The sequence below is a fragment of the Petaurus breviceps genome, unplaced genomic scaffold (assembly GCF_028583685.1).
Source record: "Petaurus breviceps papuanus isolate PSGF00001 unplaced genomic scaffold, PetGlider_PUasm1.0 100, whole genome shotgun sequence".
Lineage (NCBI taxonomy): Eukaryota > Metazoa > Chordata > Mammalia > Diprotodontia > Petauridae > Petaurus > Petaurus breviceps.
The window spans coordinates 513,955-519,256 of NW_027185573.1; the positions used below are offsets into that span (position 1 = coordinate 513,955).

Sequence of the window (5,302 nt, forward strand, 5' to 3'; positions counted from 1 at the left end):
TGAATACTGTCCACTGGTGAAGGACAGTGCTGTTGTTGCAGGGGTCTGGAGACTGTCCTGCAGACAGAGTGAATACTGTCCACTGGTGAATGACAGTGCTGTTGTTGCAGGGGTCTGGGAGCCTTTCTGTTGGTTCAGAAGCCCTGAAGAAGGATTTTCTTGTTGTATGTTTACAGAAATCCTGGGAGAGGGCTTTGCTAATGTGTTCAGGGGTTCTAGGACTGTTCTACAGACAGAGGATAAATTCATGAAGGGACTGGCAATGTATCTCGTGGCTTTGCTAAGCCTTGTCTCCCCAGGAACTAAGATTGCTGAGAACTTGCCTCGTGTCAAGATGAAGAAAAGACCTCCATTTGGGTATTAAGTGCTGTGTTTAAACTTGATGTAACTCTGGGGTAGATTCAATTGTGATCCAGGGGTGGGGAACTTTTGACCTTATGTTTGGAAACTATTCTCCATTTGAGAAGAGGGGCTTTGTGGTGGACTTAATTAAGGTATAGCCTAGGGGTGGAGAAGTATTTAGAACAGAGACTTTGTAATTGATTGAATGATTGGAAAGTCCTGGGGTGGGGTAGTACTTGGAGATTATTTAATCACGCTTAGTAAATGCCGTATTTTGAATGATGTCATGTTTTGATCTTCTCTGTTCTTGGTTTGTCACTGAATAAAATAGAGAGCACCTATGCTGGTATTTTGAACCTGGGAAGTTGCCTTCTTTTGGCATTACATTACACATATCCAACACTGACACCATCATCTCCTCTCAAATCTATTTCTCCTCCCCACTTTCCTATTTCTGTTAGTAGCACCATCAGCCTTCAAAGAACCCAGGCTTTGGAAGTCTTCTATTTTGTTACCCCTAAATCTTATCAATCATCAAGTTCTGTTGATTCTGTCTGAATATCTCTCACATCTACACCTTCCTCCTCATTCCCAAACCCATCCCCTCATTCAAACCCATATTGCCTCTCCCTTGAGAAACAGTGTGGTGCAATGAATAGAGCACAGGACTTGCATTCAGCCTGGTCTGTGTTCAAATCCTGTCTTAGACACTATTTGACCCTAGGCAAGTCACTGTTTCTTCCTCTATAAAATGGCGGCGGGGGGGGTGGTGGTAAGATTTACTGACCTCTAAAATCCTTTCAACTTCTAAATCCTGGATCTCCAGACTTTAGTAATAGACACTTCAGTATACTCCTCGCCTTCAGTCTCTTCCCCATCCAATCAACAGTGGTTGTTCCGTCACTTACTCATGTCCAGCTTTCTGACCCCTGCCTGTGGGGATTTCTTGGCAAAGATATGGGTGTCATTTTCCATTTCCTTCTCCAGTGGATTAGGGTATGGGTGTTTAGGAAGAGTAGCATTTCAGCTGGGAAGTCTGCCTTCACTCAACTCTCACCTCTGGTTCCAGGAAGCTGCTGCACGTGCAGTGTCCACACCCTAGTAAACCGTTTGGCAGAAGGGCTAAACCAGGCTGAGGGTAACTGAGGGGTCTCAAGACCATTGGTGAGTTAAGGAGGCATCTACCCCCAAGCATGTGGCAACAACCAACCAACCACCAAGGAAAGCAGAGGTTAAATGACTTACCTAGGGTCTCAAGTCAGGAAGACTGAATTCAAATCCTGCCTCAGACACTTACTAGCTGTGTGACCCCTAGACAAGTCACTTAACCCTATTTGTCTCAGTTTCCTTTTCTGTAAAATGAACTGGAGAAGGAAATGGAAAACCACTCCAGTGTCTTTGCCAAGAAAACCCCAAATGGGGTCAGGAAGAGTTGGACATGACTGAAAATGATTCAACAACAACTTACTCCTTGACTCTAGGCCTGGTATTCTATCATCCTTAAAGGCCCAGATCAAATGCCTTGTACTCTGAAATCACCCACCTAAAAGTGCTCTCTCCCTATACAGACTAATAACATTTTAGTTTAAATTAACAGTTATTTTGTATGCAACTCATATTCCCTACTAGATTAGATTGTGTACTTCTCAAGGGTAGACTATAAAATGGGGTTGGAGGTATTGGGTCCCAAAGGGGAATTAAGCAAGAATTACAAAGGCTTTCTTACCCTAAGTTAGAAATAGGCTTAGGGAAGAGAACTTGACCCTGGTGAGAAGGAATTTGCAATTCAAAGACATAATAAAGAACTAGAACCCTCTTATTGGCTGACTGTTCTGTATTTTAAAAGACCTTGACCGCTAGGAACAAAAGCCTTCCTTCTAGAGAGAAAAGACCAACTACAGCTGCGAGTTGTGGCTCTCTCTCATCATGGAGAGAAAAGTCACCGAGGTTTTTCCTTAGTCTGATATTTGGCACGGGAAGAGTCCCCCTCCCTAAAATAGATGAGGCTTAAACTCAACATTTTAAGAGAAAACAGATAACCCCTCAGCTGAGTTTTCCCACTGAAACCAGATACTGACATCAGAGAGATGCTGTATGACCACATAGTCAGGTGAGCATACTTCATAGTACAGTCATACACACCCTCACTGAGCAATGATTAGCAGTAAGCAAGAATCCCACAAACAGCACGACCACCCTGGCAGAGACTAGATTCAAGACAAGTGAGAAGCAAGTGAGCAAGGTAGAAACAGGGCTATGATAGAACCCAAAAACATTAGGACCCTGCAGCAATAGCAGGATGAACTGTCCTGCTTCTATGTGGGAGTCATTCATGCCCCCTACACATATTTCCTGACTCACATCATCACCCTGTATTTTCATCCACAGTTTGACTTATCAGAAGTCTCCAGAGATTTCATCTTTTGTATGCTGTGAGTGGCTGTCATGGCCCAATACTTCTCTGTAGTGGACTATGTCGTGTTCCTGGGCATGCTGCTCATTTCCGCCACCATTGGCATATATTATGCATGGAGACAAAAGGACAAACAGATAGACACCGAATTCCTCACGGGAGGGCGCAAGATGTCGGGGATACCGGTGTCTCTGTCACTCACAGCCAGCTTCATGTCAGCTGTCACTGTGCTGGGCACGCCAGCCGAGGTGTATCGCTTTGGCATCATGTTCGGCCTTTTCTTCATCACCTACACCCTGGTGGTCATCATCACCACAGAGATCTACATGCCTGTTTTCTACCGACTCAGGATCAACAGCATCTACGAGTACCTAGAACTTCGATTTAATAAACAGATTCGTCTTCTTGGAACCAGTTTCTTTATTACACAGACAATACTCTATACTGGTATTGTTATTTATGCCCCTGCTCTTGCCTTGAATCAAGTCACAGGATTTGAACTCTGGGGCGTAGTAGTTACAACAGGGATCGTCTGTACTTTCTATTGCTCATTGGGAGGTCTCAAAGCTGTCATCTGGACAGATGTTTTTCAAACTGGTATTATGGTGGCAGGATTTTTTTCTATTATCTTTCAGTCTTCAAGAATTCAAGGTGGAATAAAAACTATCCTAAAACACGCTGAGGAAGGAGGAAGATTAAGACTATGGGACTTTAATCCTAGTCCTTTACAGAGACACACTTTCTGGACAATCACAATAGGTGGCACCTTCACATGGACTAGCATTTATGGTGTCAACCAGTCCCAAGTGCAGAGATACCTGGCCTGTAAAAGCAAGTTCCATGCAAAGCTAGCCCTTTATTTAAATCTCTTGGGACTCTGGGTCATTCTCATCTCTGTGGTTTTGTGTGGCTTGTCATTGTACTCGATATATCGTCACTGTGATCCTTGGACATCAGGCAAACTCAAAGCGCCAGATCAGCTCATGCCGTACCTCGCGGTGAATATTTTTAAGGATTTGCCAGGACTCTCAGGCCTTTTTGTGTCATGTGCTTACAGCGGGACGTTGAGTACAGTGTCCACAAGTATCACAGCTCTTGCCTCCGTCACCATGGAAGATTTCATCAAACCACAATTGTCTTCACCTTCACCGAGGACTCTTTCTTTGCTTTCTAAAGGAATAAGTGTGTTCTTTGGTGTCCTCTGCATTGGGATGGCTGCCTTGGCATCGCTGATGGGTGGCCTGTTACAGGCAGCACTCAGTATATTTGGCATGATTGGAGGGCCCATTTTGGGCTTGTTTTCTCTGGGAATTTTAAATCCTTATGCCAATTCGCTGGGCTCATTTATTGGTCTTATGTTTGGATTCTGCTTTGCAATATGGATTGGAGTTGGGACTTCCTTTTATCCTCCACCTCCCTCGAGAACATTGCCATTACACCTTTCGGTTGCAAATTGTACTCAAAGTAGAAGTATGCCTCTGAATTTGACTGGCCCATCAGAGTACTCACTCTTGAGAGATGCTGCAGAAAGGACTTTTCTAATGAATAACATATATTCCCTTTCTTACCTCTACCTAAGCACTGCAGGAACGCTAGTGACCGTAATTGTGGGAACGATTTGCAGTATTCTAACAGGTGGCAAAACTCAAGTTATAAACTCCAGATACCTCCTCAGGAAAGACGACATGACCCTGGGTAAATTTTTATTCAGGAAACGAGAAATTTCATCTTCACCCAGTTAAGACTTTGGATGAAGCTGATAAATCACCTTAAGAAGCTTAAAAATAAAGAGTTGAAAACAAACCCTCAAATTTTTAAATGGGGCGGCTTGGAATGGGTGACCACCCTATATGGTGGCTTATTTTTAGATTTCCTAAGATAACTAAGATAAGGACAGGTAGGTGGTGCAGTGGTGCAGAGCTCCTGGCCTGGAGTCAGTTCAAATCTGACCTTGGGACACTTACTAGCGGAATGATCCTGGGTAAGTCACTTCATCCTGTCTGCCTCAGTTTCCTCATCTGTAACAAAGGAGCTGGAGAAGGAAATGGCAAACCACTCCAGTATCTTTGCCAAGAAAACCCCAAATGGGGTCAGGAAGAGTCAGAAAGGACTGAAATAACTGGAAAAAAAAACAATAACAGACAAACAGAAGAAGGGGATATCGATGATCTTATTGATTATTCTTCCCTGATCAGATCACAATCAAAATGCTGAATTCACTTATGAGCACTGCAATCATATTTTAAGGCAGATAACACCACCTAGCATTTATGTGGCACTTTAAGGTTTGCAAATTGCTTTCAAATACATTCATTCATTTGATCCTCACAACTCGAGGTGGGGGTCTACTAATATCCCCATTTTCCAGATGAGGAAATTGAGGCACAGAGTGGTTAAGTGACTTGTCCAGTGTCACACAGCCAGGATTCTGACTCGGGTCTTCTTGAGAGTATGTCTTTTGCCCTTTCTACTGAGCCACCTAGCATTGGCAAAAACGGAATCTATCCAGAGGAGCACAATGAAGACTAGACTATATAAAGATCAACT

At 43.6% G+C, this 5,302-nt stretch overlaps 1 pseudogene; it reads left to right on the forward strand.

The window, feature by feature from the left end:
• The first annotated feature begins 2,787 nt into the window (after positions 1 to 2,787).
• LOC138155231 (sodium-coupled monocarboxylate transporter 1 pseudogene) lies at positions 2,788 to 4,497 on the forward strand (annotated as a pseudogene).
• The last annotated feature ends 805 nt before the right edge of the window (positions 4,498 to 5,302 follow it).